Genomic DNA, 27,489 nt, shown 5'->3' with positions numbered 1-27,489 from the left:
TCCTGGATTAGCTTCCTGCCTGTGGGCCATCCCAGTGCTTTATAGTGGGGTCTCTGCGGCCACCCTGGATCAATCTCCCACCTGGTGGCCACCCCAATGCTTTTTCAATGCTCTCTGATTTGTTTCCTTACTTTCCCATCAACTTTGGGAATGTTGCTCTCACTTCATTCCTCGCTCAGCTCCCCTTTTTTGGATCACTATTTTCCTTGGTTTTCAGCACTGCGCACAGCTCCCCTTTATTTACTGGAGCTTCCTATTCAGCTACAGCGTCTTTCGACAACGTGTGCTCCTGCATGCAACCACTCTGTTACTTTGTATCAGCAGAATCCTTTGTTGTCAGTTTCACCCAACATGTCTTTCACCATACGCGGTCTAGCGATAAGTTTGTATCTTGCTCAAACATACCAGGCTTTCACATTACTTGCCTCGCTGGGTGTGTTTCATTCCTTTTTCTAACAGCGTCCTTGTAGTCTGAAGATAGGGTCTTCCCACCAGCCCCTCAGGCACTCCTGGGTTTCTGACTCAGCCATAGTCCTGGGCAGCCACGGTTCCACAGCTCTCCTTTCAACTCGTTCTAACCACTGAGTGCTTGGGTGCTTTTTATGCTGTTCTGAATACCTGAAAGGCTGCAGGTGTGCATGGTTAATGTCAATTGCCTGACCCTGCCTGGTCTTGTTAGTGGGACATAGAAAATGAAGAGGTTGATGTGCCTTGATCTTCTTCTTCTCGGTACTATAATGGTGTTTCTCATAGGAAGTCTGTACTCCTCTTGTCTGCCTCGTCTTCGTCATGGTACTTAGGGAAATGGAGATGGGTGTGCCTTATGACAGGAAGATGTTTTAGTTCTTTCACTCTTGTATCCTCAATAAATGAGTTTAAGAGGGAAGGAAAAGATTGGGTCTCACAGTAGTTTATAAGATTAAAGGGACGGGAGGATAAGTCAGTGTTGTAGTTAGAAAAAGGCGTTTGCTGCACTGGGGTTTTACATTCCCATACTTTCCTCCGAGTGTGGGTGTTTCACAGAAGGTCTTGGGGTAAGGCAGGACATGCGTGACAATATCCTATGACAGTAGAGGGGAGGTAAGGTAGATTGGGATTGGGAAGGGGGTTACCATGTCTTACCCTCTGACATTCTACCCCGTCTCTTCAAGGACCCTCTATCCAAGTAGTTCTCCCTCGCAGACCCAGCCCCGGGGTCAGGATCTGGTAACTTTGCCTTTCCCTTGGTTACATGAGGGGAGACTTGAGGGGGCTAAATGTGAAAACACCCTCAGATTTCTCACACTGGACAGAAAAACCTCAATGGATCCAAAACACAGCAGTGAGACTCTTACTCAGTCTTAACAGGAGGCAACACAACACTGGTTCTCGGTGCACTCCACTGGCTACCAATGAAAGGATCCAGTTCAAAGCCCTCTGCATCTCCCACAAAGCACCTTAAGGTCAAGGAACAACATTTCTCTGAAATTAAATTTCACTCTATCAACATCCAGAAACCAAAGATTGAGAAATCACATACTATTATAAACCAGTAGATTTTGCAGAGAAAGACTGATGATCTGCCTTTTTCACGGTGGCGGCCAAACACTGGAACGCGATACCAAGAGAAATCTACTTCCAAAAGGACCACCTCAAATTCAGGAAAAGTCTAAAAACATGGCACTTCAATGCTTAATCAGAAGAAAGTTTAACCCACACTCGTGAAGCAGTGGAAATGACACTTCTCAATAATTCTAATTATCACATGCAGACACAACTCAAGGGGACACCATACCTTCTCCCAGCTATTTGCCTAGAACACATGACATGACACACAAGTAAACTAGAACGATTGGAAGACATCACCTGAAGCCACTGCAAAAACCCTAAGAGAATGCCCCCACAATACATGAACTTCAACACAGTACATCCTCATCTATCAACCACTAAAGCCAGACACGTCTCACTAAAACAAAACTGACAGGAGCACACAAAAAACTCCTCTCGTTTCACTAACCACAATTTCTCTCCACCCTACTACATATAAAACAGTGACTCAAACACAGCTTTTCAAAAGAGACCTACTCCCCAGATTTTGAGCAGATCAGTTGTGGGTAGAGGTGTAGATGTATGGTGTTCAGTCCCTAGGCAACACACTCCCACACTATATGCTTGAAGTCACCCAAAACGTTTGATGCCTCCTACAATTCACACTTCCAACTTCAACACAAAGCACTGCAACTCTTGCCTTTCCCTCGCCTCCCAACTAACCAACCCCTCCCACTCTATTGCAGGCCCCAGGCGCACCTGGAGACCATGCAAATGATAGGGGTGATCAGTACAAATCCTAACATAACATTAATCCAGTGCTGAATCTGTGTGCTTTCAACCACGCTGATATCTAGTGGTGAAAGTGTTGGGGTGTGTTTGTGTGTGTGTGTTTGCGTATATGGAATATATTTTACAGGGTCTATGGTAGCGACCCTGTAGTTAGGGTTAAGTTGCTCTTTCAAAGGAAGAACAGGTTTTGGGTGGTTTATAACCCTGGCACAGTTTTACAAATCCTCACGAAACTTGGCAAAAAAGTATACAGCCAACTCTGAATTATTTTGCAAAGTTTTGTGCGGTTTCGTCAAGGAGTGGGGGGTGCAAAGTTATAGGGAGGTCCCAAAATGGTTGGAAATCTTGATAGACATGAATAGAAACAAACGTTGCTTTGTGCTACAGCCCAAACCCTAGACGGATTTGCACCAAACTTTTGCGAGGAGCAGCGGTCTGCTCCCAAAGTTATGCTTTTGCAAATTTGGCATTAATCCTCTCAGTAGATTTGTTTTTAAAAATGCCCAAAATGTAGATCAAACAAATTAGTGATATCTCTTTCTGGTCCGCAGACTCACTTACTGGCTCGGTGTCCGGTGACACTTCTAGACCAATCAGGGAGCTTTGTAACGTTTGCGGACATCATATGTGGTCACTGATTGGTCAGTTAAAAAAGTGAAGTGCATCAAAACCTTTGAAACTGACGCCATTTTGAATTTGCAAACTGCGCCCGTATTCCAAGAACATGGAGGTAAAAACATATTGGAAAAAACACAGCATAACGCTTGTCAAACAAATGAGACCATCCGTGGGGAGCCGAGGGGTGGTGAGGATGGGATGGGATGTGTCCGGAAAATGCAAAAAAAAGCAGGTCTTCTTTTTCTCCAATGTCCGTGAACATTTCAGATTTTCATGGGCATTGCCATTATGTTTGCCAACTTGACAAATGTTCGAGGACTTCTATGCAAATGTGTACATTTCATGGTCAATGAAGAGCAGATACTAAATGGCTTATAATTTTGGGGCTGTTCAACAAAACTACACAGAATCTTCCAACAAAAATATAGATCCAAATGTTGGTGCAAGATTTAGTGCCATTTTGTCAAGAGGGGGGCAAAAGTAGAGGGGGGTCCCCAACATTTTTAGATGGCTTATAACTTTGATATTAGACGAATTTGCACAAATGTTTGCAAAAAGACTATAGACCCAACTTTTAATGTTTTTGCAAAGTTTAAAGGGATTTTGTCAAGGGGGGCAAATCTTTAATGGGGGTGCCGACATTTTTGAAATCTGCATATGCTTGAATGGGGTAAAGAACATTCTGCTTGCAGCTACAGCCCAAAGTGCTGCACAGATTTGCAGCACACTTGTGCAGAAAGCATTGACAATGACTCAAAAGCATGCTTTTCCAAATCTGTCTTTATTTTTTGAAAAGCCTCAAAATGTTGGTACAACATTTATCACAATATATTTATATCACAAATAGTGATATAACTTTGGTGCCTCAGGGGTAGCCTGTGGCCATGGACAGTGGCCCGATTCTGGCCTCTGGCCATGGCCACCAGGTACTGGCTATGTGGTAACATTTTCAAAATCTACATAGGCTTGAATGGGAAACAAAATTCTGGTTGTGGCAAAAGCCTGAAGTGCCGGAAGGGTTTGCAGCAAACCTGCGCAAGGAATATGTCCTGTGTTTTAAATTTTCCAAAGTGTCAAAATGTATCTACAATAAATAGTGATATAACTTTGGTGCCTGGGCAGTGGTCCTGGCCCTCTGCAAGGACAAATCTCTACTCTGATTTGCTTATTGCCCATGCGCCATGGATTGTGGACACTGGCCAAGGCTGCAAGCCATGGGCACTGGCAACATTATGGGGGTATAGTGGACACTGGAACAGGATACAGGTTAGGTGAAGTGGATAACGGGGGTGGTTTAGTGGGGCTGGTGTCATACTCGAGCCTCATGCCCTCTGCAATGCAACCATGACTTGCATCCCCAGCATGCGCTGCTGAAAACAACACACATCAGCATGCAATGTTTGACAAAGGTGATTTATAGTCCTTTCATGCATGCTAAAAGAGGAATTATTAATAACTTATACACAGAGTGCTGTATGCTGTAACATCATGAAATATTTTCATTTGAAAAACCATTGCAATTCAGTAAGAACATTTGGTTAAAAAGACGTTATGGTTACGTTGCACTAATAAAACCTTATGAAATTCGGTGAATAAACTTGCTTAAAGGGACGTTATGGTTAAGTTGCACAGTAGCTCTTGGCTCGAAGCAGAGGTAAGTTGGGGACTCACCTGTGTCCCCTCTGGCTTTAAATCGTAATTTACTAGTGCCCTCTCCTAGCGCTACTGCGCACACAGTGTCCCCCCCCACTTTGTGCTCTGTGTTGTTGATGCCCTATTCCAGTCCCTGGAGCGCCGTGCTTGATCCCACAGCCTGCTTTGATTTTTGAATATGTTGTACCTTGCCCAACCTGCCCCGAGCCTTCTTTAGCTAGTGGCTTAAGGCAGCAGTAATGTGGGGGCTCTGATGGGGCCCCTCTGGCTTTAAATTGTAATTTCCTAGTGCCCTCCCCTAGCGCTACGGCGCGCACTGTGTCCCCCTCCCCACTTCGTGCTCCGTGTTGTTGCAGCCTTATTCCCGCCCCTGGAGCGCCGTGCTTGGTCCCCCAGCCTGCTTTGATTTTTGAATATGTTGTGCCTTGCCCAGCCTGGCCCGTAACTTCTTTAGCTCTTGGCACGAGGCACAAGTAGGTCGGGGGCTCCCCTTGGTCCCCTCTGGCTTTAAATTGTAATTTCCTGGTGCCCACTCCTAGCGCTACTGCGCACACAGTGTCCCCCCCACTTCGTGCTCTGTGTTGTTGATGCCTTATTCCAGCCCCTGGAGCGCCATGCTTGGTCCCACAGCCTGCTTTGATTTTTGAATATGTTGTACCTTGCCCAACCTGCCCCAAGCCTTCTTTAGCTAGTGGCTTAAGGCAGCAGTAATGTGGGGACTCTGATGGGGCCCCTCTGGCTTTAAATTGTAATTTCCTAGTGCCCTCCCCTAGCGCTACGGTGCGCACTGTGTCCCCCTCCCCACTTCGTGCTCCGTGTTGTTGCAGCCTTATTCCCGCCCCTGGAGCGCCGTGCTTGGTCCCCCAGCCTGCTTTGATTTTTGAATATGTTGTGCCTTGCCCAGCCTGGCCCGTAACTTCTTTAGCTCTTGGCTCGAGGCACAGGTAGGTTGGGGGCTCCCCTTGGTCCCCTCTGGCTTTAAATTGTAATTTCCTGGTGCCCACTCCTAGCGCTACTGCCCTCCCAGTGTCCCCCCACTTCGTGCTCTGTGTTGTTGCTGCCTTATTCCAGCCCTGGAGCACCGTGATTGGTCCCCCAGCTTGCTTTGATTTTTGAATATGTTGTACCTTGCCCAGCTTGCCCCAAGCCTTCTTTAGCTCTTGGCGCGAGGCAGAGGTAAATTGGGGGGTCCACTGGGTCCCCTCTGGCTTTAAATTGTAATTTCCTGGTGCCCTCACCTAGTGCTGTTGCGTGCACAGTGACCCCCCCTCCCCACTTCATGCTTCGTGTTGTTGCTGCCTTATTCCTTCCCCCGAAGTGCAGTGATTGTTTCTCTGGCACTATTTATCCCCAACCCCATGGCAGTGCTTTTTGGACAGGCAGCCCTCAGCTAAGGGTCTGAGGTAAAGGGCAGCTCCAACAGAAGCAGCTCCAGATGGTGTTGGCCAGTGTCATCAAGGGAATCAGGCAGCCGTCAACCAGCAGCGACAGACAAAGTAGGTGTGGTGTGGACAGGGGGCTCAGCAATCACCATGCCCCACTAAACTGTCCCACCTCTCTCCTACCTTATCTTCTCCACCACCCAATAGCTTGAAGCCTGCATGTACCAATCCCTTTTGGCAACTGTTAACCCCATATATATATATATATATCCACTAAGCTGTCAACTGTGTTGCTTAGCTATCTCTCACATCTCTCACAACTGGTGGTTGGCGATATCTCACATCTAGATCAACTGTATGTTTACTGTGCTAGCCACTCCAGAGGGAATTGTGAGTATTGGCTTGTGCCACATTTAGATAGAATTGTGAATAATTGCTTGCGTCACCTCCAGACAGGATTGCGAATATAAGCTTGCATCACATCTAGACGGGATTGTGAATATTAGCTTGCGTCATATTTAGATAGAGTTGTGAATATTAGCCTGCACCACATTTAGATAGAACTGTGAATATTAGCTTGCGTCACATCTAGACAAAAATGTGGAGATATTCACGTGCCACACATAGATAGAATTTGTAAATTGGCAGGCACCAGATCAGGAAAGAATTGTGAAGATTAGCATGTGTCATATTTAGATAGCAGGGCCACTAACCAAACCACACACAAAAAACAATCTCACCTCTATGCATACACCTTTCACACTCTAACCAAACACAACCACACCTCTAAAGCACACCAAACTGCACCTACTTCACCACACCGCAACAACAAAACAAATCACACATAGCCTCGCTCAACAGAACACGACAGCTAAGAACCGAAAATCATACCCAAGCTCAGCAGTGTTAACCGATCCGAAGCTGCCAACAGCACATCACAGCTCTCTTTCTCTTTTCCTACTTGGTCCTACTAACTCATCCCACCCCTTTTTCCTTTTCAGATCCGCCAGAGCACCAGGGGACCACTCCGGTGGTGATAGTGTGTGGTACAAATGTCCTTTAATATTAAGATTAACATTAATAAAAACCTATTCACTAAAAAAACATTGTTAAAGGGGCTTTATGGTTGCAAGGTAAAATTGAAAAACCAAAGAAATTCACCAGTTTGGTAAGCTGTGTAACCATAACTCATGACACTGCCATGCACTGCTAAGACTAACACCCAGGACATCAAAGATGACATCACAACTGGCAACACTGATGACATCACATATCCGGGGCAGTTGCCCATGTTATGTATACTAACTTTAACAGTGCCACGTGCAAGTTTCTCAATATATGCCACCTGCTGACCCAGGGCATAGATGTACTCAGTTTCCAGAAGAAAGGACCTTTTTGATCTTTACAAATTGGTAGTACTGAGACAGGCTTTAGATCAGCAGAAAAAGAAGATGAGCCCTAGACAGTGGGGGCACATGCAGCATGGCTGGAGGAAGCTATGATTAGGCAGAACGCATCGAAGATAAGGGGGCTTAAAGATACAAATGACAGTCTGTGAGGGCAGCTTACATTTCTGCAGAGAAAGGGAGCTGCAGAGTCCTCTGCACTACTATGCACCCAGATGATTGGTGAAAAATCAGACCCCAGACAGGATAAGCACGGCGACGATACTGCAGATGAGATCACAGATGTCTTTCCTAGTGGTGCACAGCAGTGCAGGCAGGCAGTTGGCAGGGCAGGGTGCTCGGGGCCACCTGGCCACCTATCATGCTGCAACAACAATAAATGATAACTTCTATAATTCATTGATGAGCTACTCACTCTTATGCAGTGCTTTAATCCTGCATGGGCCAACATGAACCAGATCATGACAGTAATAATGCAACCAGACGTTGGGTAGCGACTCACTCAGCATGTTAACTGGCCAGCAGCGTATCCAGGTTTGGGAGGTGCAAAGAACTCATGGTGGCAACAAGTAAGACAGACACAAGTGATCACAGTTTAAGGGTGTTTATTGAACAAAGAATGTTGTATGCAGGTTGGAAAAACACCTAATCTAAATCTAAATTGGGATAAATCGTAAACCATCAAATGAAAAATAAGGCAGTCCTAGTGCCGTTGTGTCAAAATAAAAGGGCCTATACTAAGAAACCTATTGCTAAACCTTACAACTAATACAAAAAGGGGTATGGGATAGATCTCAAGAAAAGAAAGAAGTGTTCTCAAATAATACGTCAGGATGCAGTAGCCTGGGTCTCCCTTCCCCACGTTTTGAGCACGGGGTAAGATGGGATCGTGGTGCACAGCACACTCTCGCGCTTTCCCAGCACAAGATGACAGTTCAGTTTTCAGCTATCAGGGCCATCGAAGGCCAAGTATCGTTTCACTGAAAATCTCTTGTGTTGGAGGACCTGATGTCTTCAAAAATAATAAAACAAGAATTCCTTCAACAAATGAAAGTTTGTTTCCTGGTTTCACTTAGGGTGAGGATTCTCCAATTTGGGTCCCCCGCTTACCCTTCCAGAATCTTAGCCTCCCTCTGTCGGGTTCACTATGGCTTTCCTTCTTCACAAATCTTAATGTCTTTTTAAACAGTTCCCGTGGTCATCCCTCGGCCCGGTTCACTCATGTCAACACATGGTTTCTTGGAACTTTAGACCATGCCCCTCTTGGGATTCACTTCTTTTGTCCCCACCCACTGCAGGATTTACTTCCCTTTCTCTCACGCAGTTTGTAGATCAAAGTCTTTCTCTTATACAGGGATTTTGCGTTGCCCTAAGTATGACCTCTTTGACCTATTTCGGTGGCCCTCCTATGGCCTCTTGGTTTCTGTAGTTTCGCTCAGATGGGGATCGACCAGAGACTCTTCAGTTAGCACCCATTTGGTGCCGGTTTCCCTCTTCTGCTGGTCTCCCCCTAACACTTTTACAGTTCTTTCATAGTTCATTGAACTTAGTTCAAACTTGCCACTTTCCGATTCTCAATGATCACAGCCAGGTCCTTATCGGTTCTCGAATCGACTCACCGGCTGTGATGAACCGCTTGGCCTCTTCCTCCTCTGTAGTCAAGGCCGGTACCACGGGTGCGGCAGCTTCCCTCGCTCCTGCTTATCGGCGTAGGCTTGTCCCATGTAACGTTGACATCTGCAGCAAGACACTTGTGCTATTGTTCATGGTTTTAGGGCCTCTTCCACGAAGCTTCCGCGGGTCTGGGATGAAAAGCGCAAAGTCACTTCTCTCCTCGCCACCCTGTCAATTCCTGCCACCTTTCTCTTTAACTGCCGTTCTGTAATGCGGGTGCGGAAATGAGCTAAAAAAAACATGTCGCCGGTGGGTGGCCATTTTGGACATTGATTTCCAAAACGGCAATGGAAGTCTAAGTTTCTGTGAGCTCAGTCAGCAGACATGGGTTCTGCCACGGTTGCAATGTTTATATTTGGAAGTAAATGAGCTCATTATGGAGGATAGTTGGCATATTGGTCAATCAAGGATGCACCAAGAAGGGAGTCCGAGAATAAGCGAAAGGGAGAGAAGCTGGGTTTTTCCACTTCGAACTGGAATTTTCCAATCTGTGCTCCCCATGCTTGCTGTCTGTCCTTCGGCCTGGGCCAGTCGGTAACCGTAAAAGGCTGGTAATTTGCTCCCCATAAAGAGGAGAGGTATTCCTAATGAAAGTTCAGAGAATTGGAACCCCGGGTAATGAAGTCTCGCTGAGAGGGAGGACGCTTCGCTACAGACCCCGTTAGTATGTGTGATCTCTCTGCCTACCTGCCTTGGGACTGGGTAGTGTCGCAGTGGCTGAGATTACATCTTCTTCCTCAACTGCACTAACAGTGATCTAACTGATCTATTCTTTCACTTACGTATGCCTTTTATAACCAAATCTATTCCTTTTCAGAGTTGTTTGTATATCTTGTTTGAATAAAGGGCCTGTAACGAGACAATTATATTCTAACTATTGGGGGGGGGGGGTGTGTGTGTCTGTGTCTGTGTCTGTGTCTGTGTGTGTGTGTGTGTGTGTGTGTGTGTGTGTCTGTGTGTGTGTGTGTGTGTCTGTGTCTCCCCGTCCCCGATTCCAAGAACGGTTTGTCCGTGTAGCCCGGTTAGTGGTTCTGAGTCCCTTACATGTGACACAAAAGCAAAACATGTTGGTAATGTGAGCAGGTTCTTTGTGCTGTTATTGATGCCAAAGAACGCGACGAATTGGGAGCTTTGACTCGGAAAGGCAATTTTCTTTGTGGCTTGTGGAAGACAGTGCAGATGTTTTGAGGTATTGGTGATAGGAACGTGAAACATCTATTGACACCATGAGTTCCCTCTTTAGGAAAAAAGGAAGCTCCGCAGGCAGAGGTTGTCCTGAGGTAATGATCCCAAGGTGGACAAAGGCTCCATATGATAAATCGGCACAGGCCTGGGCGTGTGGCGCAGGTTTGAGTGAGACCTGGGATACGGGTACAGGAGAGGCAAGTCCGACGGAATTGGACGGCTGCCTGCAACAGGTGCCGGTGGAGAAGGGAAAGGAGTGTTCTGCTTTAGGTAGATGAGGGTGGATTTTGCTACATGCATTCCGAAAGGTGCAACAACATGTAAAGCTGCAGGCGATTGTCGTCGGGTTGGAAAAGGAGCTGGCTGGCGAGAAACAGATTGCATTAATGCAGCAGCTTCAAATGAAATTGTATCACGATAAGGCAGATACATATAAAGCCGTGGCCGAATGAGCTGCTGTGAGGGTCGCTTGATACAAATATCAGAAGAGAAGGAGAGGGTGAATACCCGAAAGGTAGCAATAGTAATTGCTTCTGCAGGGGTCGATTGGGAGCCCGATCAAAGGGATGGAGATCTATCCGACAGTAGTGGGTCAGACAGAGAAGTGCCATCCAAGTTAGAGCCTGGCCAGAAAGAAGTGACGGTTTACCCAGTCATTCATAGACAAGCTGGGCCCAATCCGAATAATCCAGCAGACGGTTAGTGGATTTGACAACGCTAGAGGATTACTCTCAGCAGGAAGTTGGAGAGATCATAAACCGATTAAAACAGCAGCAGGTCTTCAACACTGCAAGGTTTCTATTGTCACGGGAAACACATATTCAGGAGGTGTTGTGTGCAGAGTCCTCTCATGATCATGATGGGAGAGAACCGCAAGTGTCGCTATTAGAGTTAACTGCACAGGGGTGTAATCGCAAGTATCCAATGGCATCAGATTGGACTAATGAAGAGAAAAAATTGTATACCCTCGTAGAGGCAATTCAGAGGCTTAGAGAGCATGCCATGAAGTTAGCTATTCATGTTGAAACTCCCGAACATATGGGGGTAGTTGCATTATCGGTCTCAGCCCAGAATACAATCATTCGAACCGCTCCTGCATACAAAAATATCATCATGACCCTGCTGGTGGTGATGACTGGTAAGATAACGAATGAGCTGGTGGATGCTATCAGACAGTTGGCTGATCTAGGAGAATGGGATAAGGTCGAATAAAGAGCCTTAGAAAGGGAGCGAGAAAGAGAGGGGTGCAGTGATAGGTGAACTCCTGGAAGGAGGTTCGATAGCCGAGATTCTCGTGTATCGAGAAAGGACATGTTTTTGGTACTACTGAACAATGGAGTGCCGTGGGAAGACATTGATGGAATCAAAACCCAAGATATGTATCAGCTCTATGCTCTATAAAAAAAGAGGACTACAAGGTAAAGAGCAATACAAGTGAAAAGGCAAGATGTGAATAAATCCAATGGGAGCAAGGCTCCCTCTGCACCGCCTGAGGAGGAGGTGGATGAGGAAAAGTTGCGCGATGTTGGAAACACAGTCCAAATACATGCATTCAAAATACAAATAGGATTGTGGTCAAACTCAGGTAGCGTCTGCCCAACTTAAGGTAGACAGACGGCCTCATGTAAATTTTAAACATGCAAGAGGTTTGCACCTTATTTGATACAAGGGCGGGGGCCTTCACGGGAATCCTTCAAGTTTAATGGCAAACTTTTCACCATAATGGGATTGGGGGGTAAAGAGACTCCAGTCGTGCAAACAAAAGTTGACATAAAGATTGGTAATCTGAAAAGGACCAAATACCAAGTGTTGTTTGTTCCCATCCCCGAGTAGATTATTGGCCTTGATATTTTGGAGGGGTTGACACTAGGGTTGCAAGGTAAAACCTATCAATCTGGGGTGAGTGCTTTGACGTGCACTCCAATCCTTGTAGGGAAATTGAAGATGCCCCCTGTACAGGTTACCTTAGCCACGAAGCAGGTATCTGTAAAACAATAATGGGCAGAAGCAGATTTCAGACACCATCAAAGGTTATGTTGAAGCAGGGGTGCTACTGTCTGTTACCACAGCTTGGAACAATCCGGTCTGGCCGGTTAAGAAGCTGGACGGAAGCTATAGGATGACTGTGGATTATCGTGAGTTGAATAAGTACACTCCTCCGTTAGTCCCTGCAGTCCCCAATGCAGTTACCTTAATTGAGAATGTGCAAAAGTTCGAGGGAACATGGTATGCAGTAATCAATCTGGCAAATGCATTTTTCACTGTGCCAATTGCAGAAGAATGCCAAGAGCAGTTTGCATTCTCTTGGAATGGGAGTCAATGTACGTTTCATTGTTTGCCTATGGGGTACATGCACAGTTCAACCATCTGTCACCGGCTGGTGGCAGAACATTTAGATAAAATCCTGTGCAAACTCGATGTACAGATTTCGCACTATGTCGATGATATTTTGATACAGGGAAAGGAGGAGCAGAGTGTGCGGATGCATCTAGATCTTATCAGTGAAGGACTAAGGAAGGAAGGATGGGAAATCAATGAGAAAAAAAAACCCAAGGTTCTGCAGAAACAGTGATCTTTCTGGGAATTCAGTGGTCTAATGGGCACCGTGAAATGGTGCCAAAGGCCAAACAAAAGATTCTTGAGTTCTCTACACCCATGAATATGAAACAAGCTCAATAGTTCACAGGGTTGTTTGGGTTTTGGAGACAGCATATACCACATTTGGGGCAGATTCTTGCACCCCTCTACCAGGTGACACAAAAGGAAACCACGTTCCTGATTAGCCATCTCCTCATGCTGTCTGCCATGCTCGTCCTGTGCTCTTGGGCTCCACCTTTTATCGCCGTGGGGAAGGGAAAGGGCTGTCAGGTGTGTGTGATTCAGGTTACTTGCCTGACTCTGCTTGACCCTTGTATTGGGACATGTCAGGTAATTGGCTCTGGTGTTAGTCCGTTGTCCTTTGTGTTGTGTGAAAGTGTACGTGTTGGAAAAGGGGCGGGGCAGTGGTTTTGAATGTCCTATGAGAGAGGATGGGGAAAAGGTGTCAAAGGAAGGGAGCTACTGCATCTCACCCGTCCGTGTCCCACTCCCACTCCCCGAGGACACCCCATCCAGGTGATCCTCCCTTACTGGTCCACCCCAGAAACTAGATCCAATTGCGATGACAGATCCCCGGGGACTAACTAGGGTGACACTTTCAAGTTTCTCACAGAGGTGACCTTGAACAATCTGGGAATACGACGTGTCACTATGATCCCAGAAATCGTCCCTAGAAAGACTGATTGGACAACAATAGAGAACTGCAAACAGAAGTGGAATCGCAGGCCAATTATTTAAATCTGTTGATGATGGCATTCACACAGCACTCTGGTACCATTAAGCCATATGAGATGATGCAGGAAGCTATAGTGAATTCCTTTGCATCTGTTCTGCTATCTAAGATTCAGGCTCAGTTGAAAACCGTGTGCATCCGGTGACAATATAAGCCCTTGTTTAGAGCTAGTAGCGGTTGCTAATCATTGTGTGGTGCAGCGAAACAAGAACATTGCGAGGAAACCTATGGTATTCCAGTTGAAGAACATACAGGAGAGGTGCACAATCTGCACCTGGCATTAAGGGGAAGTTTCAGAGGAAAAGGTAGTGGCAGGGGGAGAGGAGCACCCTATCCAGGCACATTGTGCAGCATTGGCAACAATGGTTTCAGGGACAGCCGGGCTCTTGGGGGCAACCAGGCTACCAGGATCTGCCAGAACTGCAAGCATATAGCTTAGCGTGTATCTACTTAAAACAGCTTGGTCATTGGGGAAAGAGAGTGCCCTTACAGGCCTCAGTAACCATTTTTTCAAAATGGGCCAGGACAGAATTCTGCCCCAAGTCCTCCTGATAGAGGACTAGCTCTACATGTTGTAAAACCGTGAGGCTATTTCATAATCAAACAACACTTGTCCTGCATTACTACATAGCACACCTTCCCCTTCCATATCCACCACCTACACTCATGAAAGGGCTACCTCGTTTTCTCTTTTGCAATCCTCGCTTTGTTCCACAACTTACCATCCTCCAACATAACCACATCATCCAGCACTTTCCTGAATTGTTGCTGCCCCCATTATCTACTTTCCCCTTTCTTAAACATCCTTGGATTCCTCACACGTATCACCTCTCCTTCTGACACCTTACACCTCTTCGCCTTCTTCAACTAATCATATCTCTCCTTCACACCCTGAGCCTTGCGATTGATAACTTCTCTCAATCTCTCTTGATCCCACTCAAAATATCTGGATATCCCCAACCACGGCAGTCAGACCGATGTGTGAGCCTCTGTCCTCCTTAACACTTCGAATGGTATTAACACTGTGATGGCATGTGGGCCCAAACTGCGCACAGCGACCCTTTTGTTTACTAACTTCTCCCTACCAAGTAATTCCTTCAACCAATGCCATCATAATGCACCACATGAGGTTGAGATTGAACCTTTCCACCAACCCATTGGTCTCAGGATGGTACAAAGAGGTCTTGTGATGTACCACCCCAACACTCACCAGGAACAACTCCATCATCCTAGAGGTGAGTTGCACCCCATTGCCAGTTAGAATCTTCCTTGGGTAATCGTAGTGCAACTGCCTATGTTCCTAGTCACCCTATGATTCCTCCCATTTACCAAGACTCATTCTGACTAAACGAGGACGAGGTGGTTCGGATGGATGCAGGTGTACCAGTAGATCAAGAATGCCTGCATGTGCATTGTGGAGTAGAAGGGAAATATGTACCCTGTCTGATATACATTAGAGCTAGCAATTCAGCTCTGAGATTTAAGTTTCCCCTATCTGCCCTTATCTACAGATAGAGTGAGAGGAGTAGGAATCTCTAATGTCCCAGTAATACATCAAGCCATAGATCCACTTACAATTACTCTAGGTCCCATAACGGTTATACATGCCTTTCTCCTTAGTTTTTCTGCCACAGTCATGCTGTTAAGTAGGAATTTACTGTGTAATCTCTGATGCACCATTTACTGCACCCCTAATGGGGTGTATTTGAGTGTTCGCTATAACAAGAGGCTGTTCTAGACACTCTTTAGGTCGTCCCGTAAGAACAATTGCCCAGAGAGTGGGTAGTGGGTAGAGGACAAAAGACGTTATTAATTCCAATTGCTGAACATGTAAAGATTATGGGGTTATCCCTTTTAAAAAAACTCCCTGTATTCCCCAATATCCACTGTAACCAGAACCTGAACAGGGTATTACCCCTGTTAGTGAGTTGCTCTTGAAGCAGGGTGTAATTGTCTAAGCAACTAGCCCTTCTAACATTCCAATATTGCCTGTCAAAAATCCTTGAAAGAATACTTATCTTTTTGTCCAAGACCCGAGAGCTGTTAATGCAGTAGGGGTTTCCACATTTGCACTTGGCGCTACACCCTGCAAGTGGTCTGTCGACAAGGATATTTTATGACCACACCGGGTAATTGATGTGGTTCCTAGCCTTCTGATGACACTACATGTCATATGACGTGAGTACCTGTCATTTTTTTACAACAACCGTTATAGAACGTGAATTCTGAAAGTGAGAATGGAAAACCTTGTATTAGAGATCCCTCTATTTTATGGCAATACATGAAGCCTGCAGGCTCTGGCGCATTATAAATCTATAAACAAATAAACACCTATCATATGTGCGCTTGGCTATTTGATGGAAATACATGTCATGTCATGTGACTAACTGGTACTTGATGGGGAAATCTGGTATGGTAACATAGGATTGCTATATGTGGCGAGAGAAAAAAAAAACTCACTATACAAAAGGCTCACTTTGCTTAAGATTGTTGAACCATTTGACTGACTGTCTCACAACAGTACCCAAGAGCACCGATTATCAGTCAAAAATGATATGCCAGTGGAAGTCCCTGGAATTCAGTGAGTAGACTTTCACCCTCCCAATTTAAGGCACACAGGTGCAGTTGCATAAATATGATCTAGCAGATTAACAAAACACTTGTGACCCATCCACAAAGAAGCAGGAAACCGTAAACACTCATAACTAAAAATTAGAATTTCACGAGAAGTTTGCATTGATCCACTATTTGTATTGGGAGTCTCCCAGAAGGCTATGATGTGGGAATCTTTTCAACAAACATTTCTCCTTGTTCTTTTTGGTTGAGCAGCATGCACACAGCCCAACCCAGATCCCTGGGACTCCACCATGTCCAATCCGTGACATGAGACTTCAGCTTGTAAGAGAAAAGTGTACCATAGTTTTCCAGCAGTCCTCAATAGCTAAATACCCTGATTTTAGCATTCCTGTAAACGCTTTCCACAGAGCCTACAATGGAGTGGAGGAAGTGCTCCGGATATAAAGATTCAATAATCAATGTTCTTTCTACCTATGCTCCATGTGCAAATTAATGGAAAAAATCACTTTTTTCACTCGCCAGAATAGGCAATTGATTTCCTGGGCAGAGATCCCCTCTGGAAAGATCATGCATCTCCCCCAGTAGCCCAAGGGAAAAGGGGTGTGCATAACCATCAGCAGCACCTGGAGAAGCAGGCTGATAATCTTGCATGTAATTAATCGTTAAGGTTTTGACAAGCTCTGCTCCTTTTTTCTGTTGTCTAAACTTGGGAGAGTGCTGTGGGTGCTCATATTGTGTACAAATCCCGACTGGGTCATGGGTGATTTGAGGAATGACCCTCGGCTGCCTTTAAAGTTGTAGCCAATTGTTTGTTCATGCATTTTAGAATTACTTTGTGGGGTGGGAATGGATGTGCTGACAACTTTCGTCATTTGGGGAGGAGTAGGTTGGGTTGGATTGTTTTTCTGTTTTTCAGTATCTTCTAATATAAAGCTGGTCTAAAAAAGGGTTAATCTTATGGTACAATACTGTTTTACTTACAAGCATAAGTGTGGCCTCCATCATTAGACATAGGTATTCCTGGTGTGCTAACCCTCCTGATTATGACATGGAATGCCATCCCATAAAATCCAGGAAAGTTGTATCCTACCTTTCCAAACAACATATTAACCTTGTTTTATTTTTTTAATGAGACCCATCAAATGACAGCAATGCAAGGATAATGTCTGAGGATTTGGGGATTCCATTGATATTTCGCTCACCACCCTCTTTTCATTCAAAGGAGGAGTAAAAGGGTTGGTTGCAGTTTTGATAAATCTGTTTTTTGTATTTTCAATTTCTGGAAGATCAAAATGGTAGGTTTTTGGTGGTTGCTGGGATCTTGGGTGGGGTCAGTGTATTACTGGTCAACGTTTATGAACTTTGGTAAGTCAGTCTCAGGAGGTGGGCAAGAGGTCATGTCACAATTTGAGTTGTATTAAAACAAAGAGAAGAAGGCCTATTCTTTCCCTGTGTCGATCTTGGCCCTATCTAAAAGAAAAGAATAAAGGGTGTGTCAGTAGGTTTTACAAACCTAGCACCGTCCTCTGTCCCAACGCCTAATCTGACTTGAGCTCTGTCCCTACCACTAATAAAAAAAGGATCAACATAAATTCAACCAGGACAGGAATCTAAAGGGGTTTCTTCTCAACCTATCAAATGGTGGCTGATTTCTGACCTCCGCCCAAATGTCATTCTGGATGTACAGTTCAAAGTTCAAGAACAATTGTCTCTTTATTCTTCCTCTCTTCTGGTATAACAGTCTTTCACCCTTGCAATCGAGCCATCATCCTTCCAACCTGGAATATAGTTTCTCTCAAGCGACCATGGGGTTTTATATCTAACTCTCCACCTTAGGGTACTGCTTCTCTCACCCTGCCTTGGGTTCCGGACACACTCGCTCTGCTGTGGGTTACTGTATCTCTTATCCCCATGATGGGTTGTTTGGCTTTCACCCGCCAGGTCTCTCTAGTCTCTCACCCCACTGTGGGGTTTCTTCACCCGACCTTCAGTTTGGGAATCTCTCTCCCCATGTTGGGGTCATATGGCTTTCACCCCATCTGGGAATATCTAGTCTCTCACCCCAGCTTTGGGTATCTGGGCTCTCATGCCGTGTTGGGGTCTGTCTGGGTCTCTCCTGCCTACTCCTTGCTTCCTGGAAAAACCATGTACCTTGTCTGTCGTAGCAGCATTCCTTGGAGCAGGCGGTCTTCTCAGCAATCGCAGAACTGTGGTCCGGCTTCTTTCTTGATACTCTGCGTCTGTACGTTGCTTCATTGGGCCGATGATCATTGGTTTGTCGGCGCGATAGACTGTGGGTGCTGGTCATCCACTTCTGGTGTAGTCCGTACTTCTCGGTCGGTCGAGATTGGTGGCTACAGACCGTCTTGGAGACAGCAGCATTTTGTGGGATCCACGGTGCAACATGCCTTCTGCATCTGGCTGCTTCCTGCCTCTGCCTTACAGGATGACATCTCCTCTTGTGGCACACTCCGCGGAACTTCCTATTTTTTTTCTTCTCTCCTGATGTCGCTCGAATGGTGTCTTGATGTTTCAGGCTGAAAAGAGATTGGTCGATTCATTGATTCTTTGGTTCTCAAAATGAGGGTCTTACAAAGAGGTCACGACTACAACAGCCATTTCTAAAGGGTCCGACATACAATTATACTTCCCACATGAGGTTTTATGGATACAATCTTTCTGTGGATTCCTTGTCCACCAAGAGTGAGTCACACCCAGTCGGATCCTGCTTGTCCTATCTCCTAGCGGATGTTAAGCTTAGTGAGCAACGGGGGTTGCTGCATAAGTTTATTCACTTGCAAACTATGTGAGAGACTTTACCCTGGCTATCACTCTTGTATAGGTAATTCCAGTGGCATATGTAAACCTCCATCACATTCTAACCCAAAGGTCTCCAGCGTTTACTCACCACCTCCGTAAAGGATTTGTAGCGTTATATTCATCCTGGAGGTTGAGAATTGTTTTTTATATTCCAAAGTATGATTCTGCCTCGAGAATGGACCTATTACTAATGTTAAAAAGGGCTGCTCAGTGGATTAGGGATTTTAGGATTCTGTTACAAACACTTTCGGATCACTCCCCACTGGTACCTGATGGCGATATTCCATGGATCAGATTTGCAAGGCCTGGTGAAGTTTCAAATGAGGGGCATAGCGTGTTTGATGCTAGACTTTAAAGGAGAAAATTACGCTTGTTTATAAGAACCTATGCTCCATTCACTACAAAATAAGTTCTGTAGGATGCATGTAAGCACACCTATATGTGCAGTATGTATCTGGAGAAACATACTCTCTGAGATTTCTGAGGCATCGACTTCAGACAAAATTGAAAGTGTTGCAAAATGTATATAAGGCTTCCCGGGATGGGGTGATGTTGGATGAAATTTGACTCTTTAATGAACCTTCAGATAGCAACTGAACAAGAGGTACTATTTCTTGATGGGAAGTTTCAGTGAGGCCTTAAAGGAAGAGGGAGATGAAACAAATTGGCAGCTTTCTGGGACTCTTAACAGACAGATGATCTACAGACATTCAGGTGATTACTGATGAGTATGGCAATCTCACTCATCAGGATAAATTACATTTTCCTTTCTTTTCTATGCATGTCCAAAGTAGCTGCATCAAAGGCGCAAATGAATCCCTTCCTGAATAGGGTGTTGCTGCTTCAGTTAGAGGGTGGGTGGCATCCGTGCCTGGTAACCTCGCTGCTGATTTTTATTAACCTATCATCCAATATTTTTAATTAAACAGGAAAATGACACATTTTACTAGGATTGTGGCTAGATAGCAGACAGCATTGCCTGATCAGAATGTGTTTAGCTCTGTAAAGTCTACATCCTACAACTTAAGGTTTGCACCATCGATCACTCCAAGACTCTTCAGCAGTTTGTAAAGAACTGACTGGTGGCACCAAGTGATTTATTCAAACAACCTTGCATCTTACTTTGGCTGATGCTAGCTCCTCTTTTTCCCCCCGAGAACATTCTTATCATCCTTTCCTCACTTTCAAGATCAGTCCACTCAATCCAAGGATGTCAAGATGTTCATGGACACCACTTCAACCTCATTCCTACTTCAGTGAATGCTGCTTAGATGGCTGTTAAGAGCTTCATTCAGACTTGGGGCAAACCTGTAGTCAACAAGTTAAAATCCCAGCATAGCCCACTCAGATCATCGTTCATCTGAGGTTGATGATTTGAGTACCATCAAATCTGGTAATATCACCACAGTGATTAGAAGTGGTAGAAATCTGGTATGAAGTACTGTATAAAACTTCAATGGTCCCTTACAGTAACCCATTGTTGTAGACTTTTACATTTGGATGTTGTGACAAATCTGGACAAATCATCTCTTCTTTTCAGGGGGGCTACCCCATTTGAGGCTAGGGAAGTGAGCCAGCTAAGCAAGACTCTCCCTAGGCATCGGCAAAAGCGGGACCTCGCTGTGAGAGATTACCCTCTAAGGAACACATACTCCCATTCATACAAGGAACTCCCTTTGAATACTCTGTGTACATATATAGGTATGAAAGACACTGCTGTTACTTCTGTTTTGCATCCAACAAATACTGACATTGCTTTTACATCATTGTCTCAAGGTAATACTGGTATTCCCTTGAACTCAGCAACTGAAGAAAAGTAACACATGCCTTTGAAGTACAGTGGTGATAAATAAAGGGACGAGGAACCTTAAAGAGGAGAGGAAGAATCCTACGCAGAGGTGAGCCTCTGACGTAGAGACGTCCTTGAGGGGTGGAGCCATGCTAGACCACGGAGCCAGCAGTAGCATGTATAGATGGTTGGAGAAGGCAGAGATGCTAGAAAGCTGGTGCTGAAAAAGGCGATACAGCCAAGTAAGAGGCTCAGATGCAAGGACCATCTTACCTGGTGGCGTGACCACGCTGTAGTCATGGTGGGTCTGGTACCTGGGAAAACCACATCGAGGCCAGTGCACAACAGAGGAGTGACTCCTTTACCTTGGAACATGAGGGCCACAGAGACTGCCAAATCGAGCAGAAACAGAGGAGCAAGAGACTGAGACAGAAGGACCATTTTACCTGGTGGCATGACCACTCTGCAGCCGTGGTGGGTCTTGAACCCAGGAAACTGTGCCGGCCCCAGAACAGAGCAACAAATCTTCCATTTGGAACGTGAGGACTGCAGAGACTGCTGAATCGGGCAGAAGGAATTAAGCTAAGGCTTTTGTGCCGGTTACGCTGTGGAGAAGGGAAAACTGCACTATCCCTGCTAGAATGCAATCCTGCTGGAGCCCACCCGGAGACATAGAAGGTAACAAGATTGCCCAGGGTGGAGGGAGGCGAGCAGAAACCAATAAAGAGAAAGAAACTGACAAATGGTAACGGGAACCATAGAAACTTGAGTATTCAATCTTGGCAAAAAGCACATACACAATCAGGGAGGTTAAAGAAGCTTGAAAGACAGAGAGGCCTGAAGAGCCCTCGAGAAATAAGTGACATTAATACAACCATAGAAAAAAGGGAACCTGGAGGATTCAATTAATCTGTTCAAGAAACAAAACCATTAGAGATAAACTGCTCTTGGTGGTGGAAAAGAAATAAGGGAAGCATTCCGCCACGTGAAGAAGTTGACACAAATGGTTCATATAGAGACTGGTCAAGGGTGTGGCAAAGGACTACAGTAAGACATTCTTCTACAAAACAAACTGGAGATATTTGACTTATATAGTTAGAAGCCTATTTGAAGAGGCTAACAGGAGAACTGACAGCACTTAATTTCTAAGACTATTTTTGTATGTATTGAAATCCCTCTGCATAGAGCGATCCAAAGGACAATTGCCCAGACAGCCTAAGCTGAGAGCTATTGAATGGGCATGTATTTTAATATTGTTTTTTCACATGGGTACGGCCAGATAGCGATTAGGTTTGGGCTGAGAACTATTTATGATTTTGATGGACGAGCAGACTTGGTATCAGTTTTCTAGGTAGGGAAAATGCCTATTAGCAGCAGGGATAGACAGACATTTCCTTTTTAGTTTGACAAACACCCTTGAGATTGTCATCCTCGAGTCTGACTTCTTCATCTGGTTCACCACAATGTTGAAGCTTATCTTTTTTTATCTTGATTGGAGTATCTTCGATTAGTGGTTTCATGTTTGATTCCTTCAATTTGCAGAAATCCTTTTGTTTGGACTAAACGTACTTCGGTTTGTGAATGTTGTCCATTACACACCTCAGCACCTTGTTCAGGATTAAGCCTTGAGATCACCAAAAGGAGATTCTATGGTAACTTTGGGAGTCTTTTACTTCACATGTTTTCAAATAGCGAGTGTAAGAGTTGTGAAAGCTTGGTTATAGAACAAAGATGTATTTAACTTCTCTCACCAAAACCTACCCGGCCAGTGATGTCCTCTCAGATTTATAAGTATCATCATTGTTATCTGTGTTTGTAATTTGATGAATGCACAGGAAACAGAGTTCATGCTGGGGCAGGGCAGAGAAAGGTGGTCTGTGGGTGGCGCGGTCCAATGGAGGAACGCTCTGCGAGAGTCAGATTTTAGCTGCCTGTTATCAGAGGTTAGAGAGCTGTGCTTTCCAGAAAAGGTGTGTCGTGAAAACTGCAACAAGAAGAAAGCACATTTCCACAAAAGGGTGCCTAGAGTAGAGACCCATCTGCCTGTTACTGTAATTTGGTTATAATGTGGGTATAAACTGCAACTTGCTTTTGTAGCTCGTACTAAGTGTGGTCTCCATCCTGTGTGGGAGCATGGTGGAAGAGTTTGCCATTTACCTTTATGCAGATTTTGAGGCGCAGGCAGCAAATGGAGTCTTTAATATTGTTACAAGTGTATTATTTGTCACAAGTGGTAACGCAGCAAGTCTGGTTAGTTGGGGGAAAGCACAAGGTCTCCATGAGAGGAGGATATAGCTGTTTTGTTGGTTATCGTCCTCTGGCTGTAGAATAACGCTATACAGTGCTTGAAATTGGGAGGGAAAAACAGTATTAGTATTTACCAAGGTAAGTCAGTATTACAATATGTTTAGACTGCAGCCTAATGTTTGTACTGTGCACACGCGTGTGTTCCATAAGTCATAGAACAAACTTTGCAACACAATGCATCATAAACACATACATGGAGAGCAAAGCAGCAAACAAGCCCACTGCCTCTCTGCCTCTGTGATTCTCATTTGCCATTGCTCTCTGAGTCTTTAATCCTTTCACTTTCATCCAGTCTAATACTTTCTATCTTTTACTCTTAGTCTCAAAATCTCCCTTTCTTGCTATCTCTTTTAATCTTTTACCCTCTCTTAGGATACATGTCACACATGTGTCACACATTCTCTTTCTAGGGTCTGTCACTCTTTCGCACTCTGTTTCTTGGTATCGCTCTTACCTTTCACCATGGGTGTATGTCTTGTGAAGACCTCAAGTTCTTTTACACTCACCTTCACACATTTTGTCCAGTCTTATTTCTGTATCTCACTCTCACTCCATAAGTATTGAATTGTCTCATACACTTGCTTTGTTGTAACCATGCCTCTTTCTTTTCCTCACTCTCCGTATGTGTCTCCTATTGATTTCTCTCGCTCTATCTTGTTCTTTATTTTATTTATTTATCATTTAATTTAAATATTGTATTATGCATGATCCTTGCCCAAAAGCATCCGAGCACAATACAATGCAAGGATATCAAACCGGATTCATAGAGTAAACATGATCAAAACAAAATGCTAAGACGACCTTAAGTACTTTCCGGAAACAAATTAAAGATTAACAAAGAAATGTTCTACAGTTATTTCTGTAGAAACGGTGCAGTACCTTCCAATCAATATACAATTGTAAACATGTCAACAACAGGGACGTCTTCCCCACCTGACTCTTCGTTGCTGGATAGACTAGACTCCTCTTTCTGTGGTGGAGGCGTTCCTTTCTTTCTGGAGGATCGTCTATCCGTGTAGAGGAATGGTCATTCTCGGGGGGAAGCCACTATGCCAGCTGCCTACCCAGCAAAGGCACGAGACTCCCACCCGAAATGACCAGGTGAAGGGAAAAAGCCAGAAGGCGCCAATAAACCCTTCAATCTGCTGTAAAACGAGGTTCCGTCAAAAGCAATGTCCAAAGTGGGGAGAAAGTACTCTGGAGTACTATGGTAGGCAGGACAAGAGGATGTTTGGAAGAGGAGATGGATATTGAACCAATGCGACAGGACAAGGAGTCCAGTAAGTTGGCAAGGAAAAGTACAACAAAGAAGTAAGGTAAGGAAAATAAGGCAAAACAGGAGTCAGTTCAAAGAAGTTAAATCCCAGTGAGGAAACAGAAACAATGGAAAGAGCAGGAAACAGAGGAACTCGGCAAAAACAATTAGCAAGGCTGTCGAGGAGAGAGAGAGAGAGAGTGGAGGGTACGCGATACAGAAAACCTTGGTTTATGCCAAAAAGAGTCAAGGCGTAGGGTTGCAACGGGCCTTGTGGCTGCCATGTGAAAATGTATAGGAGAGGCGGCAACCATGTCGGGAATTAACTAGACCGCTGGGGATGTTCTGGAGTAATGTAGCAGCACATCAATGGCGTCCCAAGCACCATTTCCTCCACAAGAGGGAAGGCTGATGGCAAAAAACAATATTTAAGACCAAAACAAATCTCTAAAAATACACATTTTAATTTGCTCAATTAAAAATTGCAAATGTTCTTAAAGTAAATAATTGTACAAGTAAATGAATAAATGTACTGTAGTGAATCTTACTTCCTTAATTCTAGTAATCAAATTTCAATGAAGACAATTTCAGAATCATATAATCAGGATTATATAGAGGGAAATATGTAAATGTCACAAATTGATCGACAATGTTTCGATTTTATGATGATCAAGAGTACCAATAGCAATAAACGGAACACTTTCATGAGGTTAATAAGATGATGATACAATTTAATTCATGTTCAGATGGCTGCAATATTGCACTTTCAATGCATTCAGGAACACCCTTCATTGGGAAGTCAGACTCCTCACTTTTTTAATTATCTAAAATGATAAATATAATGATCTTTTATGTAATGTCAAGTAAACTTTAGCGATTCTAAAGAAATTATTTTAGTTTTTTTTGACTCCTCCAAAAAAGAACAAAAACATTCACAAAAAAATCTGAAGCAGCTGAAGCTGGAAAGGAAATATCAAAAGATGAGGAATACATGGGAGGACACAATCAATTTGAAAGTAATATTTACCTTAATAAAGTCAAGTGACATTACAGTATTTGCCCTCTGATTGAAGAAAATGTCTGTGTGGAATCTTGTGTCTCTTTAAGCGATGCTTGATATTTCCAGCTGAGTAGGCTTCTTAAGGCTAATCAGTCTACGGTAGAAAGGTATTGTATCACAGTGTGACCGCCATCTTGGGAGTATTAAGCATATATATATTTAAAACCGATACTTAATGATTTTAATGTATGTGCTCCATGTCTATCATTGTGTCATTAAGGCATTCAAATGTATACAAAATCCATAGTAATCAATTAAAATACTTATGATATTGAACGCCATTAATCAAATCTCATGAAAATCCATGCATATTGCAACCCACTTATTAGTGAATTTACAAATACAAATGAAAATGTAACAAAATGGTACAAACATCAATCAGATATGTTCTATTCTACATGAAGCAACTTAAATCCCATTCCGTATGTTACGTATGGTCATGCAAATCGAAGGTCATACATTTTGTTTGAATATTTCCATAGGAAAATCCATTCCCCTGAATAGGGATGTCTAACATAAGGTCCTTTCATAACATTAGTACAATGGTGTGACAGTTTAGAGAAGGGTTTTAGTGAGACATTTTCTTAAGGATGAACCCTTCTGATAGGTAAACGTTGGAGGGGGTTTGAAACTACAATACTGTAAAGCATGCCAACTGGAAAGATTGTTTCAGTGGCTCGACTTTGAGGTGAGAAGGTTGTAACATACACCAACTCAGAGATTTTGTCTAGTGGACTAGGTTGTAACAAGGATATTTGATTTTTGATTTTAGAAAATTTCTTTTCGATGTCAAGTAGTTGAGATTCTTTATACCCTCTTGCCAAAAACTTCTGGCATAATTTTGGATTTTCAGATGCATAAACATCTGGGGTGGAAGTGATTCTTTTCAATCTCAAGTATTGACTGCACAGTAAATTTGGAAGCATTTTCGGTGGGTGAAAGCTGGGTGAATGTAACAGATTGTTTGTGGGTTTCAAGAATATTGTTGTGGACAAGTTATTATTTTGAATACTAGTGAAGTGAGTGCTGCACAATTTCTACAAAAGTATTGTAGAACATTTCTTTGTTAATCTTGTTACATTGTTGGGATGTTAGGCTGTGAGTCAAATTTTGTGTTAGCACCCATACCTTAGGTTGAATAACTAGAAACTCTGGAAAGTATCAAGATAATTGAGTGTTATTTTTTCCATCTTTGTTTTGAACCTTGTTTTGCACCTTATCAATCGAAGATTATCAAGCAGAGAGTTTCAGTAGTGAGGATTAGTGCCTGACAAAGAATGTGTTAGTGTGATATTTGAGCATTTTTGGAATATTACGTTGCACAAGGTCTTGGTTCTTGGTTACCTCTGCGATCATAGTTTATTGGCTCGGTAAGAAGGGTTATGTATGAAAACTGCTTTCAGGCTATCCAACCCATTTTAAAGGGAATGAAAACATCCAAGGGTAACCTATTTTGATCAAATATCCTGTCTCTCGATAACAGTCTTGCTGTAGCATGAAGTGCTGACCTTAAGGGATGCAGAGGACATTTGGAAGCTCCCATAATGACAACATTCCCTCAGTCCATACTGTACAGCACAAGCTGCCGTATCACACAGTTCTTATTGGGACTTTTTGAAGCATGTTCTTGCAAAAAGAGCTTCTTGTTCAGAAAAATTCCAAGCATTAGTCCCCTAATGTCATCGGAAGATGATACAGGAATATCAAGCTGGGGTATACTTGGTGTGTTGTGGGACCAGTCCCGCATTTTTCTTTGTCCCTCTCACTCTCTTTACCCCTCTCTCTCTCTCATTTCCCCTTTCTTGATGGCTCTCGTTTCTTCTTGCAAAGCCTCCTTTTTTCACACCTTTTTCTCTTGCTCTGTCGCTTCTCACTTTTGCACAGACTCGTACATATCCCTCCAACTCCAACCCTAACATGTGTCCCTACTGTGCTCATCCTTTGTCTCACTGTTTGTGTCCTGTTATGTGCCTATTTGTGTCCCTCCTTAAAAGTCTTGCTTTATCTTTCTATCACTGCCCCCTCTGTCTCGCTCTGTATTTTACCTAGTCCCTCTCTATTTACGTCCATCCATTTATTTATGTCCTTGTATGTCTTGCTCCATGCATTTAAC

At 44.0% G+C, this 27,489-nt stretch overlaps 1 protein-coding gene across 5 annotated transcripts in view; it reads left to right on the top strand.

Annotated features, from left to right (window-relative positions):
* The window catches only part of HPCAL1 (hippocalcin like 1), a 1,330,750-nt gene that overhangs the window by 302,938 nt on the left and 1,000,323 nt on the right, over positions 1-27,489 (top strand). The window lies entirely within an intron of this gene.

Source organism: Ambystoma mexicanum, chromosome 4p (genome assembly GCF_040938575.1).
Source record: "Ambystoma mexicanum isolate Mex_15411 chromosome 4p, UKY_AmexF1_1, whole genome shotgun sequence".
NCBI lineage: Eukaryota > Metazoa > Chordata > Amphibia > Caudata > Ambystomatidae > Ambystoma > Ambystoma mexicanum.
This window is presented reverse-complemented; position numbering and strand designations above follow the sequence as displayed.